General features: G+C 45.1%; 1 pseudogene; it reads left to right on the plus strand.

Annotated features, from left to right (window-relative positions):
* LOC141182657 (uncharacterized) overlaps window positions 1-15,883 on the plus strand; it is a 1,085,038-nt pseudogene that overhangs the window by 311,640 nt on the left and 757,515 nt on the right.

Here is a 15,883-nt window from a genome sequence, read left to right on the forward strand (position 1 = left end):
TGCTTTCATGTGTGAAAAGCACAGGGCGCCAGTTGCCAATCCTGGTGATCTGTGGCAAATGCCAAGCGTCCTGCATTGTGTTGGGCTGTGAGCACAACCCCCATATATGGACGACGGGCCCTCATACCACCCTCATGGAGTTGGTTTCTAACCGTTTGTGCAGACACATGCACATTTGTGGCCTGCTGGAGGTCATTTTGCAGGGCTCTGGCAGTGCTCCTCCTGTTCCTCCTTGCACAAAGGAGGAGGTAACAGTTCTGCTGCTGGGTTGTTGCCCTCCTATGGCTCCCTCCACGTCTCCTGGTGTACTGGCCTGTCTCCTGGTAGTGCCTCCAGCCTCTGGACACTACGTTAACAGACACAGCAAACCTTCTATATAATTCTATGTAAATATATATTTATTTTTTATTTTAAATTCTTTTTTTTACAGGTACCATGGTACCTGGGTCTGGAGGTGAGAGTCTCCTCTTCTCCAGCCCCGGGTACCATCCACACATTGAACCGCATTAACATCCGCATGTATACATGTATACAGTCATGGCCAAAAGTTTTGAGAATGACACCAAAATTATATTTTCACATGATCTGCTGGCCTCTGGTTTTTATTAGTGTTTGTCTGATGTTTATATCACATACAGAAATATAATTGTAATCATATTATGAGTACCAATAGGTTATATTGACAGTTAGAATGAGTTAATGCAGCAAGTCAATATTTGCAGTGTTGCCCCTTCTTCTTCAAGACCTTTGTAATTCTCCCTGACATGCTCTCAATCAACTTTTGGACCAAATCCTGACTGATAGCTGTCCATTCTTGCATAATCAATGCTTGCATTTTGCCAGAATTTGTTGGTTTTTGTTTGTCCACCCGTCTCTTGATGATTGACCACAAGTTCTCAATGGGATTAAGATCTGGGGAGTTTCCAGGCCATGGACCCAAAATCTCTATGTTTTGTTCCATGAGCCATTTAGTTATCACCTTAGCTTTATGGCAAGGTGCTCAATCATGCTGGAAAAGGCATTGTTGGGCGCCAAACTGCTCTTGGACAGTTGGGAGAAGTTGCTCTTGGAGGACATTCTGGTACCATTCTTTATTCATGGCTGTGTTTTTAGGCAAGACTGTGAGTGAGCCGATTCCCTTGGCTGAGAAGCAACCCCACACATGAATGGTTTCAGGATGCTTTACTGTTGGCATGAGACAAGACTGGTGGTAGCGCTCACCTCTTCTTCTCCGAATAAGCTGTTTTCCAGATGTCCCAAACAATCAAAAAGGGGATTCATCAGAGAAAATGACTTTGCCCCAGTCCTCAGCAGTCCACTACCTGTACCTTTTGCAGAATATCAGTCAGTCCCTGATGTTTTTTCTGGAGAGAAGTGGCTTCTTTGCTGCCCTCCTTGAAACCAGCCCTTGCTCAAAGAGTCTCCGCCTCACAGTGCGTGCAGAAGCACTCACACCAGCCTGCTGCCATTCCTGAGCAAGCTCGGCACTGCTGGTAGTCCGATCCCGCAGCTGAAACAGTTTTAAGATACGGTCCTGGCGCTTGCTGGTCTTTTTGGGCGCCCTGGAGCCTTTTTGACAACAATGGAAGCTCTCTCCTTGAAGTTCTTGATGATGCGATAGATTGTTGACTGAGGTGCAATCTTTGTAGCTGCGATACTCTTCCCTGTTAGGCCATTTTTGTGCAGTGCAATGATGGCTGCACGTGTTTCTTTAGAGATAACCATGGTTAACTGAAGAGAAACAATGATACCAAGAACCAGCCTCCTTTTAAAGTGTCCAGTGATGTCATTCTTACTTAATCATGACTGATTGATCGCCAGCCCTGTCCTCATCAACACCCACACCTGTGTTAATGGATCAATCACTAAAACGATGCTAGCTGCTCCTTTTAAGGCAGGACTGCAATGATGTTGAAATGTGTTTTGGGGGTTAAAGTTCATTTTCTGGGCAAATATTGACTTTGGAAGTACAGTAATTGCTGTTAAGCTGATCACTCTTTGACATTCAGGAGTATATGCAAATTGCCATTACAAAAAATGATGCAGTAAACTTTGGAAAAATTACTATTTGTCTCATTCTCAATACTTTTGGCCATGACTGTACATACGGATGTTATGCATTTCAATGCAAGTCAATGGCGGCAATTACGCTGCGTGTCCGCAAAATTAATGGACATGCTGCGTATTTTTCCGCAATGATACCCGCATCGGAAATTTCCGCAGCATGTGCACAGCACATGCAGATTCTCATTGGGGACCATGGGGCACGTATTATCAAGCGTTTTCGCTGCGGAAATTCCGCGGCAAAAACGCTTGAAAAACGCATAGTGGGCACGCAGCCTTACAGCTGCTGGCAATGATTGAAGGAGGTTCCCCCTGCCAGCCTAACAGTGAGTAAATACAAATGGGGGGGCCTTTAGTCAGGGATGATAGAGGGGAAGGGGTTAAGTTACTTAAGGATGAATGGGGGCCATATTCCCTCATCGCCCCTTTCACAACTGACTGACTGCACGGTGCACCCCATTCCCTTATCCCCTCTGACTGAGGCTTTTCCCTCCATATCACCCCTGGCTGCACCCCCTCCCTGTATCACACCTGACTGCACCCCCTAACTGATCCTCATCCCCCGTATTACCCCTGACCTGAGCCCCCTCTCCCCTTATCACCCCTGACCTGAGCCCCCTCTCCTCGTATCACCCTGACTGCACCTTCTCTCCCTGTATCACCCCTGACCTGAGCCCCCTCTCCCTGTATCACCCCTGACTGCACCTCCTCTCCCTGTATCATCCCTGACCTGAGCCCCCTCTCCCTGTATCACCTCTGACTGCGACCCCTTTCCTGTATCAACCCATGTGACCTCTCTCCCTTTATCACCTCAGACAGACTTAGCCCCCTCTCCCTGTATCACCCCTGACTGACTTAGCCCCTTCTCCCTGTATCACCCATGACTGACTTAGTCCCCTCTCCCTGTATCACCCCTGACTTACTAAAAGTCTTACTAAAAGTTACTAGCAAAGTGAGGCCCTTGATAAGAAGTTATGGCCTTAAATGTGGCAGAGAGATTTAAGTAAGGGAAAGCTCTTTTTTTATATCACTAATAACGCCATACATAAGTGATTTAGGGCCCCCACCACTATTAGTGGATACATTCACATTATGCATTTGCTGCAGAATTTCTACAATGGAAAACCCATAGCAAATTAACAGCGGTAATATCCACACAGATATAGTGCAGATATTGTTGTCTTTACTGCTGGTTCACCTTTACCACTGAGGCTATGTTCCCACGTTCAGGATTCTCTGCGGTTTTGAAACTGTGTGTTTATGCAGTGTCAAAACTGCAGTGGCCAGATGTTAAAGCATTGTGGATGGGATTTCTAGAAATCCCATGTCCACTATGTGTGCATCTCAGGCTGCGGATCACCCGCGGATTCTGACAAGTGGCACGTCTTTCAGATCCGCAGCATGTCAATTTCTCTTGTGGGTCCACATGTGGACTTTCCCAATAGACTAACATCTATTAGGAAAGTCCACAGGAGAAAAAAAAAATGGCGCTGCTCATTAGCATAATGAGGGCGGAAGTGCTGCGACTCTACTGCAGTGTCGGGGCCGCAGCGGCTTCACTCTGTGGGAATGTAGCCTGACTTGATCCTTTTGTATTGCAAAGGATGAAGTCGGTGGTGAATATCCGCAGCATCGGTTAATTCACGCTCTGGATTTTCTCAGCGTATGGATGAGATGTCATAAAATCCCATCCACTACGCTGGTGCTATAAAACATTGGTTTAGCTGTTATTACACATCAGGGGACATTTATCATTGAGTTTGCACCAAAATGTGGACGCCATCTCTTTCTATAACAATAAGAAGTCTTATATTATACCCTGATATTAGCGTGTTACCACACAATTGGAGGTCTTATATTTATTTCTATGTAGCTACGTAGTGGGCCCCAAGAATGATTTTCTCTGGTGGGCCCAATGTACTCCAGTCCGACGCTGTGTGAGCCTATAGTAACTCCACTAATATCAGGAATTTTATGTAATTCTACAGCTAAATGTTCCATCATCAATATGTATAGCAGAGGTGATAAGGGACACGCTTGTCTCGTCCCCTTTTTAATAGAAAATGTGTCAGATAGAAGGCCGGTTACCCTATCACTTTAGGGTCAGTGAAGGATAGAATTTTAGATAACAAGAAAGAGCTCAACTCAATCTGTGGCAATATGCTCTTCAAGAAAGTCCAGTGCACTCTGTTGAACGCCTTTTCAGTGTTGACAAAAACAAGGCACATTGGGATCCCCTGGTTTTTTTTTGTATGTGAAATTAACAATGTTTTATCCGTATTATCACGAGCCTCTCTACCTTTAATGCAGCCAACCTGATCGCTGCTAACAATTGAGGGTAGGTAGTGGGAGAGCCATGGAGCAATTATTTTAGAGAATATTTTGACATCTACATTAATGAATGATATTGGATGAATATTAGGGCAGGCATTTGGTTCTTTTCCAGGCTTTGAGAAAAACCATTATATGACTTAACTGATTGGGGGCAAAGGAGGGGAGTCTTCTGAGATATTATTGAGCTCTTCGGCTAAAATGGTAATAACATGGGTACAAATATCTTATAAAATCTATTACTGAATCCATCTGGCCCAGGGCTCTTCCCGATAGGGAATGATTTATTGGCCTCTCCTATCTCTTGTTCAGTGAAAGCTTTGTCTAGTAAATCCTGCTCAGGGGTCTGTCTGGAAGGAAAAGCAGTGTCCATATTTTGTTTCAAGAATATTAGGTGGCATGTCGTGGTATTGTCCATGAATATTATACAGCGAGCTATAACAGCAACGAAATGCTTCAGCTATGTCAATGGGGTTATGAATTTCTGGCACAGGTGTCCTTTTATTTTGTATACATATGTCCTTTACATGCATGGATGTAACCTTCTTCCCAGTCGGAGACCACATTTATTTGTGAATTTGTCCATACGTGTTGCTTGTGCTCTGAGAGCAGACAAGAATTATACACTCAGACACTGGCTGTGTGTTATTTTCTTTCTCCAATGCATCGTATTTATTTCATTTGAACAAAAATGGCAGATTTAGAGATAATATATCTTAATCCAAATTAGCTCTTCTTGAAAGGGCTACCACGGCAACACACACACCAACATACATACAGAGTGGAAATTAAGTATTTGATACTCTGCGGATTTTGCAAGCTTTCCCACCTACAAAGAATGGAGAGGTCTGTAATTTTTATCGCAGGTAGACTTCAACTGTGAGAGGCAGAATCTTGAAAAAAAATCCAGAAAATCACATTGTATGGTTATTACATAATTAATTTGCATTTTATTGCATGAAATAAGAATTTGATAGAAAAGAAAAACCAAAATTAACATTTGGTACAGAAACCTTTGTTGGCAATTAGAGTGGTTAGACGTTTCCTGTAGTTCTTGGCCAGCTTTGCACACACTGCAGCAGGGATTTTGGCCCACTCCTCCATACAGATCTGCTCCAGATCTTTCTGGTTTCGGGGCTGTCGATGCACAACATTTTCAGTTGCCTCCAAAGATTTTCTATTGGGTTCAGGTCTCGAGACTGGCTAGGCCAGTCCAGGACTTTGAAATGCTTCTTATGGAGCCACTCCTTAGTTGCCCTGTCTGTGTGTTTAAGGTCATTGTCATGCTGGAAGACCCAGCTACGACCCATCTTCAATACTCTTACTGAGGGAATTAGGTTGTTGGGCAAAATCTCGAGATACATGACCCCATCCTCCCTTTAATAAGGTGCAGTCTTCCTATCCTCTTTGCCGAAAAGCACCCGCAAAGTATGATGTTTCCCCCCATGCTTCACAGTTGCGACGGTATTCTTGGGGTTGTACTCATCCTTCTTCTTCCAAACACGGCGAGGGGAGTTGATTCCAAAAAGTTCTATTTTGGTCTCATCTGATACACATGACCTTCTCCCATGCCTCCTCTGGATCATCCAGATGGTCACTGCCGAACTTCAAACAGGCCTGGACATGTGCTGGTGTGAGCAGGGGAACCTTGGGTGCCCTGCAGGATTTTAATCCATGACATCATGGTGTGTTACTAACGGTAATGTTTGTTACTGTGTTCCCAGCTCTCTTCAGATGATTGACCAGGTCCTACCATGTAGTTCTGGACGAATTCCAGACCTTTCTCAGAATCATCCTTACCGCACGAGGCGAAATGTAGCATGGAGCCTCAGGCTGAGGAAGATTGACAGTCATCTTGTATTTGTTCCATTTTCTGATAATAAATAATCTACATGCTAAAAAAATATGTTTGTTTCGCCGTGGCTGCATGTCTCATGGCTGTTAGACACCTACAACACATACAGGGATTGCCTAACAAACAGGCAATCCCTGCATATGTTTTGGATGTCTAACAGCCACGAGACATGAAGTCATGGTAATGCGAACATGTTTTTAGAGTACGCCAAAGATACTCAGTTAGCACCAAAGCATGCTTGGATAACCCCTTATCCGAGCACGTTCGCGCATCACTAATAATTGTGCCAACAATTGTTGCCCTCTCACCAAGCTGCTCGCAAATTGTCCTGTAGCCCATCTCAGCCTTGTGTAGGTCTACAATTTTGTCCCTGGTGTCCTTACACAACTCTTTGGTCTTGGCCATGGGGGAGAGGTTGGAGTCTGATTGATTGAGTGTGTGGACAGGTGTCTTTTATACATGTAACAAAGGAGCAATTAATATAGGTAAGAAGAGAAGAGTAGGAGGGCTTCTTAAGGAAAAATTAACAGGTCTGTGAGAGCCAGAATTCTTGCAGGTTGGTAGATGATCAATTACTTATTTCATGCAATAAAATGTAATTTAATTATTTAAAAATCATACAATGTGATATTCTGTTTTTTATTTTTAGATTCTTCCACAGTTGATGTGTACCTACAATAAATATTAGAGACCTCTCCATTCTTTGTAGGTGGGAAAACTGGAAAAATAGTCAGTATGTCAAATACTTATTTTCCACACTGTATATACAGTATATGTACACTTTGGGTCACTTCCATCTACAATAGCCCATAGTATATTCCTAAATGGTCAAATTTGACCACTAATACATAATTAGAGACACAAAAGGATCACCACACTTGTTAATTACTAAATAGTATATGTGGGAAATAACTGATAACACAATTCTGATATAGAAGCTCAGATTAGTGATGAGCGAGCATACTCGCAAGTACTCGGTACTCGCCCGAGCATTTCAGTACTCGAGATGCTTGGAGCTCGCTGAGTACTTGCGAGATGCTCGGGCGGATGCTCGGGTCCCCTCCCTGCATGTTTGGCTCTCTTTACAGAGCCAATGAACATGCAGGGATAGCTTATCACTCACTGTAATGCCGCAGCCATGTTGGTTGTGGCATTACAGTGATTGGCTGGCCGCACAGCGTCATCAGGTCTATATCAGACCTGGCGCCGCTGTACTCGTCAGTCTACTCCGCAATCAGGCAGAGTAGGGAGAGGTACTGCTGAGCTAGGGAGAGATTCGCTTGTTTATTAGGTAGTGTAGGTAGAACAGATCCAAACATATGCATCTCAACAAACAGTCGTGAGGACTAATCCATCTTCAGAGATATCAGGCAGGCAGTGTACATAGGCAGGCAGGCAGTGTATATAGCAGACTGCAGTGCATATAGCACAAGAGGCTCCATTCCAATTCTGCCTTCTGCTGCTGTTAGATATTTCTATACAAAGGCCCAGGTCTCAGGGGCCAGGAATACTTTTTTTTTGGATCTTAATCCTCATTATTTGCTTAAAAAGCAATCCAGAGAACACAGTTTTTCTGCGACATTTGCTTGTTGGCACTGCAGAATACAGCCAGGTCCTTTCAATAATACAGTGCTAAAAATCCAGCTATTTAAAACTGTATTTTCTCCGTCACACGGATCATATATACGTTTTCAGAAAATACTACCATTTCTGGCCTCCATTAAAAATTTGTTTCAGTGTGTCAGCGAAGTGTTTGACACCGGTTTGCTGTTTAAAATAGTTACCTACAGGCCAGGTATTTAAAACTGTGGTTTCTCCGTCACATAGATCACATATAACTTCGCTCCAAATTCAGCCATTTGTAGTGAGTGTGGAAGATATTGGCCTCCATTTAAAATGGGCAAGGTGCGTGGCAAGGGACGGGGAACTGGGCGTAATGGTGATGGTGCATGCAGAGGCCGAGGCCGTGGGCAAGCTGAAATTGTGCCACAACAAACACCCATATCTTCTCGCCTGTCCTTCCTGTACCAATGCCTAGGGGACCACAGCACACCACTATTGAACCCAGAGCAGTGTCAAAAGGTTGTTGGTTGAATAGCAGATAATGCCGAGTGCCTGGAGACAACAGATCCCACACTTGGACACTCCGAAGAGCTGTTCACTTTTCCATTTATAGATTCGGGTCTCTTGCCCAGTCCACTTGAGAGGGGCAAGAGGAGATCACATGTAGCGATGCCCAAATATTTGAGCAGCCACGGTCACACGAAGGCGACAAGTGTCACAAGAGGTGGACGATGAGGAGACACAATTGCCAGAAATTCAAAAGGAGGACCAGGGTGCGGAAGTGGAAGAGCGAGGACAGCAGGACACAGGGGGAGGGAGGCAGAGCATGCCAACAGGCAGGAAGAAGTAGTGTGGTGGCCGCAGACAGAAGGCAGGCAAACGTTCACCGTAACACCAACACGAAGGAAGTTGCCAGTACAACTGTTAGGTCTTCCCGAGTCTGGTTGTTTTTTAAAGACTCTGCCGATAACCACACAAAGGCCATTTGCACCACCTACCAGGCCAGCATCAGCATCAGGGATGGCAAAACTACCAGCCTGACCACCGCCACCATGATCAGGCACATGGCAGCAAAGCACCCGACTTTGCGGGCCGAACTCCAGGGTCCAGGAAGAGTGTCTGCGGGTGGCACCACCGCTTCTTCCACTGTTGTGCATGCAAGCCAATCACCTGTCCATGGTGCATGCAAAGATGCCTCCTGCCCTGCACCTGTAATTGCACACTCTCAAGTAGCAGGGTCAGGAAGCATGTCCACATCCTTGTACCAGCGCAGCGTTCAGTTGTGCATACCCCAGTCCTTAAAACGCAAGAGCAAATACGCAGCCAACGCCCCACAGGCCACTCTACTAAATTCCCACATTTCGTGACTGTTTGCGTTCGAAATGTTGCCTTTTAGGCTCATGGAGACAGAAGCATTCAGCAATCTGATGGCGGTGGCCGTCCCTAGTTCCCCAGCCGCCACTATTTCTCCCGGCGTGCTGTCCCCGCATTACACAAGCACGTGTCCCAAAACATTAGCCGTGCCCTCAATAATGCAGTTACCGTGAAAGTCCTCCTAACCAGGGACACATGGACAAGTGCTCGTGGGCAGGGAACGGTACATCTTGCTGACGGCACACTGGGTTAACATAGTGGAAGCCGGGACCCAGTCGGACCTTGGGATGGAACACGTCCTCCCGACGCCTCAGATTGCGGCCTTTAGGTCAATCAGGGTTGCCCCCACAGTCTACAGCTCCTGCATCTCAGCCTCCATTTCCGAAATGACCACATCAGTCACAAGCTGGAAGCACTGCCTCGGCCAAGCGGCAACAGGCTGTGCTGAAGCGAATATGCTTAGGTGACAAACAATGCTGAGTTGTGGACCGCTCTGAAAGAGCAGGCAGATCTTTGGCTCACACCGCTGAACCTACAGCCAGGCATAGTCGTGTGTGACAATGGCCGGAACCTAGTGGCGGCTCTGAGGCAAGGCAAACTCACACACGTACCATGCCTGGCCCATGTGCTTAACCTCGTGGTTCAGCGGTTTCTCAAATCCTACCCGGAGCTTCCGGATCAGCTTTTTAAAATACGCCGCCGGTGTGCCCATTTTAGAAAGTCACCTACAGCTTCCGCAGCCCTTGCCGTGTTTCAGCAGCGTTTGCAGCTTCCGGCTCACAGACTGGTGTGTGATGTCCCCACAGTGCAGATGCTGGGAAGGATTTGTGAGCAGAAGAGGGCAGTTGTTGAGAACCAGCATCAACAAGGCCGTCTATATTTAGTTCAGACTCCACACATAAGACCTCAGGAGTGGACATGGATGTCAGACATATGTACCATCCTCCAAAACTTTGATGACTCCAACAAGATGGTGAGCGGTGATGAAGCCATAATTAGCATCACCATCCTGCTTCTCTGTCTTCTGAAACGCTCTCTGCTCACAATCAAAGAGGATGCATTGCAAGTGGAGAACAATGAGATGGAGCAAGGAACCATACATGGTGATTACACACAGCCCAGCCTCATCTCATCCCAACGTGGATTGGGTGACAATGAGGAAGAGGAGTAGGAGGAGGAAGAACAGGCGCTAGTTTCCTGCGCTATAGACGGTACTACCTGCACAACTGTAATACCATCTGTTCAGCGTGGATGGCCTGAGGACAGAGAGGAGGAGGAGGTGGAGAGCATGGTCAGTCGTCCTCTTGGTGAGGACACGGAAGTCTTGCCTGTTAGCAGTCTGGCACGCATGGCTGAGTTTATGTTACGTTGCCTTTCCCATGACCCTCGCGTTCTCAAAATTTTGTGTGACAGTCATTACTGGTTGGTGACACTTCCAGACCCACGCTACAAGGAGAACTTTATATCTCTTATTCCTGAGGCGGACAGGTCTACAAAAATGTGGCAGTACCAGAAGGCCCTTGTTGCGGAACTATTAAAAAAATTCCCATCTGAAAACGATGACGGCAGAGGTCACAGTTCGTTGGACAACCAAGGACTACAGGTGAGAGAGACACAACTCCAATCCAGCAGAGGCAGGGGAACACTGTAAAAGTTCTGGGAAAATTTTCTCAGCCCATCCCATCGCACAGGCCCTGAGGCGCGGGGTACTTTCACAAGGGGTGCAAAGTTTGGGAAGATGCTGAGGGAGTACCTTGCCGACCGTACCAACGTCCTCTGTGATTCCTCTGTGCCTTATTATTATTGGGCATCCAAGCTGCATATGTGAAATGAAATGGCTCTCTTCGTCTTGGAGCTACAGTGGTGGCCAAAAGTATTGGCACCCCTTCAATTCTGTCAGATAATACTCAGTTTCTTCCTGAAAATGATTGCAATCACAAATTCTTTGGTCTTATTATCTTCATTTAATTTGCTTGCAAGGAAAAAACACAAAAGAGAATGAAGCAAAAATCAAATCATTGATCATTTCACACAAAACTCCAAAAATGGGCCAGACAAAAGTATTGGCACCCTCAGCCTAATACTTGGTTGCACAACCTTTAGCCAAAATAACTGCGAACAACCGCTTCCGGTAACCATCAATGAGTTTCTTACAATGCTCTGCTGGAATTGTAGACCATTCTTCTTTGGCAAACTGCTCCAGGTCCCTGATATTTGAAGGGTGCCTTCTCCAAACTGCCATTTTGAGATCTCTCCACAGGTGTTCTATGGGATTCAGGTCTGGACTCATTGCTGGCCACCTTAGAAGTCTCCAGTGCTTTCTCTCAAACCATTTTATAGTGCTTTTGGAAGTGTGTTTTGGGTCATTGTCCTGCTGGAAGACCCATGACCTCTGAGGGAGACCCAGCTTTCTCACACTGGGCCCTACATGCTGCAAAATATGTTGGTAGTCTTCAGAATTCATAATGCCATGCACACGGTCAAGCAGTCCAGTGCCAGAGGCAGCTAAGCAACCACAAAACATCAGGGAACCTCCGCCATTTTTGACTGTTAGGGACCGTGTTCTTTTCTTTGAATGCCTCTTATTTTTTCCTGTACACTCTATGTTGATTCTTTTTGCCAAAAAGCTCTACTTTTGTCTCATCTGACCAGAGAAAATTCTTCCAAAACATTTTAGGCTTTCTCAGGTAAGTTTTGGCAAACTCCAGCCTGGCTTTTTTTATGTCTCGGGGTAAGAAGTGGGGTCTTCCTGGGTATCCTACCATACAGTCCCTTTTCAATCAGATGCCGACGGATAGTACGGGTTGACACTGTTGTACCCTCGGACTGCAGGGCAGCTTGAACTTGTTTGGATGTTAGTCGAGGTTCTTTATCCACCATCCGCACAATCTTGCGTTGAAATTTCTCGTCAATTTTTCTTTTCCGTCCACATCTAGGGAGGTTAGCCACAGTGCCATGGGCTTTAAACTTCTTGATGACACTGCACACGGAAGACACAGGAACATTCAGGTCTTTGGAGATGGACTTGTAGACTTGAGATTGCTCATGCTTCCTCACAATTTGGTTTCTCAAGTCCTCAGACAGTTCTTTGGTCTTCTTTCTTTTCTCCATGCTCAATGTGGTACACACAAGGACACAGGACAGAGGTTGAGTCAACTTTAATCCATGTTAACTGGCTGCAAGTGTGATTTAGTTATGGCCAACACCTGTTAGGTGCCACAGGTAAGTTACAGGTGCTGTTAATTACATGAATTAGAGAAGCATCACATGATTTTTCAAACAGTGCCAATACTTTTGTCCACCCCTTTTTTAGGTTTGGTGTGGAATTGTATCCAATTTGGCTTTAGGACAATTCTTTTTGTGTTTTTTCATTGAAGACAAATTAAATGAAGATAATAATACCAAAGAATGTGATTGCAATCATTTTCAGGAAGAAGCTGAGTATTATCTGACAGAATTGCAGGGGTGCCAATACTTTTGGCCACCACTGTAGCATTTTATCTGAGAGGGTTTTTAGTGCCTCTGGTGGAATTATAACTGATAAGCGCATCCGCCTGACAACTGAAAATGCTGACAGGCTGACTCTTATAAAAATGAACAAGGGCTGGATTGGGCCAGACTTCTCAACACCACCGAATGATAGCAGCGTAACATAAACTCAAATCCAGTGTCTTTTTTGGGAGATGCATTCCTATGCACCTCTTCACACCCACACATGGGTATACGCTTCCTGATTTGGGCTATTTGCTCTTGTCCTCCTCCTTATCCTCATCCTCCACCAACATATTACCAGGGTGAGCGTGGTCCATGATGCAACACCCACATAATTTTTTTTGAAGGGTGTTTATGATGCCCGTAAAAAATTTTTTTTATACAGTATGTTCATGTAAACCCCCCAGGGATAAATGTTTGTCAGCCCATACACTTAGTACATGGGCATTACAAGTATAGGAGACCTGCTCCTTTCTAATGGTAACATTTTTTTATGAGGCCCTCCTCCACATCTCTTCCAAAGGGCATTGAGTGCCTCCAAATTTTTGGCAACCCTTGCATTCACTGCATAGGCAAACGCAATGGAAGACCCACTTCCTAATAATGGGATCATTGTTTTCAGGAGGCCCTCTGACCTCCACATCTCTTCCAAGGGGCATTGGAGTGCCTCCAAATTTTTGGCAACCCTTGCATTCACTGCATGGGCAAACACAAGGGAAGACTCACTTTCTAATAATGGGAGCATTGTTTTCAGGAGGTCCTCTGACCTCCATGTCTCTTCCAAGGGGCATTGAAGTGCCTCCAAATTTTTGTCAACCCTTGCATTCACTGCATAGGCAAACACAATGGAAGACCCACTTCCTAATAATGGGAACATTGTTTTCAGGAGGCCCTCTGACCTCCACGTTTCTTCCAAGGGGCACTGGAGTGCCTCCAAATTTTTGGAAACCCTTGCATTCACTGCATAGGCAAACACAATGGGAGACCAACTTTCTAATAATGGGAGCATTGTTTTCAGGAGGCCCTCCTCTAAGTCTCTTCAAAGGGGTATTGGGGTGCGTCCAAATTTTCAAAGGGATATTGGGGTGCGTCCAAATTTTGGGCAGCCCTGCCACTCACTGCATATGCAATAACAGTATAGGAGACCCACTCTTTAGTAATGGGAACAACAAAGCATAGCCGGCTAATGGTTCTCTAAGAATAGTGAGGGCCGATTGCTGGCCCTTTAAGAATAGTAAAGGTCGCCTGATGGCCCTATAAAAATAGGCTTTGTGACTTTCAGAGTCCCTCCTTCATAAATGAAACAGGATGTGTCTGATCATGTCTCACACACCACATGGCCAGATAAGGTTGTAAAATGTTAAAATGACATTTCCTGGTGAAAGCATTTGTCACGATTCAAAAGCACTACGTGTGAAGATAGCCTATAAGGTGGAGGAGTATTTTTGTTTTTGGTTATTTATTTTGCCTTATATACAAGTCATTACCCGGGAAAGGATGTTCATTAACATAAATCCCAGGAAAATCCATTTTGTTTTTGTATGTTTTATTGTGAGTCCGTAAAAGTGGCGTAATAACTCTGACAACATTGTTGACAGCAGTGACCTGGGTGTCAGAAATGCTTCCAGGGGTCTTCCCATGCCATTTGAGCACTGTTCCCATCGATTTGGGCAATTTTTAGTCCCTCTTGGGGAGACACTGGAAAAAAGCTCGAGTTTCCCATAGACTTACACCGCGTGCAGAATTATTAGGCAAATGAGTATTTTGATCACATGATACTTTTTATACATGTTGTCCTACTCTAAGCTGCATAGGCTTGAGAGCCAACTACCAATTAAGTAAATCTGGTGATGAGCATCTCTGTAATGAGGAGGGGTGTTGACTAATGACATCAACACTCTATATAAGGTGTGCTTAATTATTAGTTAACTTCCTTTCCGTTGGCAAAATGGGTCAGAAGAGAGATTTGACGGGCTCTGAAAAGTCCAAAATTGTGAGATGTCTTGCAGAGGGATGCAGTAGTCTTGAAATTTCCAAACTTTTGAAGCGTGATCAGAGAACAATCAAGCGTTTCATGGCAAATAGCCAACAGGGTCGCAAGAAGCGTGTTGCCAAAAAAGGCGCAAAATAACTGTCCATGAATTGAGGAAAATCAAGCGTGAAGCTGCCAAGATGCCATTCGCCACCAGTTTTGCCATATTTCAGAGCTGCAACGTTACTGGAGTATCAAAAAGCACAAGGTGTGCGATACTCAGGGACATGGCCAAGGTAAGGAAGGCTGAAAAACGACCACCTTTGAACAAGAAACATAAGATAAAACGTCAAGAATGGGTCAAGAAATATCTTAAGACTGATTTTTCAAAGGTTTTATGGACTGATGAAATGAGAGTGACTCTTGATGGGCCAGAGCCTGGATCAATAAAGGGCAGAGAGCTCCACTCCGACTCAGACGCCAGCAAGGTGGAGGTGGGGTACTGGTATGGGCTGGTATCATCAAAGATGAACTTGTGGGACCTTTTAGGGTTGAGGATGGAGTGAAGCTCAACTCCCAGACCTACTGCCAGTTTCTGGAAGACAACTTCTTCAAGCAGTGGTAAGTAAGAAGTCGGTATCGTTCAGGAAAAACATTATTTTCATGCAGGACAATGCTCCATCACATGCATCCAACTACTCCACAGCGTGGCTGGCCAGTAAAGGTCTAAAAGAAGAAAAAATAATGACATGGCTGCCTTGTTCACCTGATCTGAACGCCATAGAGAACCTGTGGTCCATCATAAAATGTGAGACCTACAGGAAGGGAAAACAGTACACCTCTCGGAACAGTGTCTGGGAGGCTGTGGTGACTGCTGCACGCAATGTTGATCGAAAACAGATCAAGCAACTGACAGAATCTATGAAAGGAAGGCTGTTGAGTGTCATCAAAGAGAAAGGTTGCTATATTGATCACTAATTTTTTTGGCTTTTGTTTTTGCATGTCAGAAATGTTTATTTCTAAATTTTGTGCACTGATATTGGTTTACCTGGTGAAAATAAACAAGTGAGATGGGATTATATTTGGTTTTTATTAAGTTGCCTAATAATTCTGCACAGTAAGGCTGGGTGCCCACATAGCGTTTTTCAAGCGTTTATGCTGCGGAATTTCCGCAGCATAAATGCTTGTGAAACGCTAGGTAATCCGCACCCCATGGTCCCCAAGGGGATTCC

This window comes from Phyllobates terribilis, unplaced genomic scaffold, assembly GCF_046119375.1.
Source record: "Phyllobates terribilis strain yellow unplaced genomic scaffold, ASM4611937v1 Scaffold_35__1_contigs__length_13245226, whole genome shotgun sequence".
In the NCBI taxonomy this organism is placed as follows: domain Eukaryota; kingdom Metazoa; phylum Chordata; class Amphibia; order Anura; family Dendrobatidae; genus Phyllobates; species Phyllobates terribilis.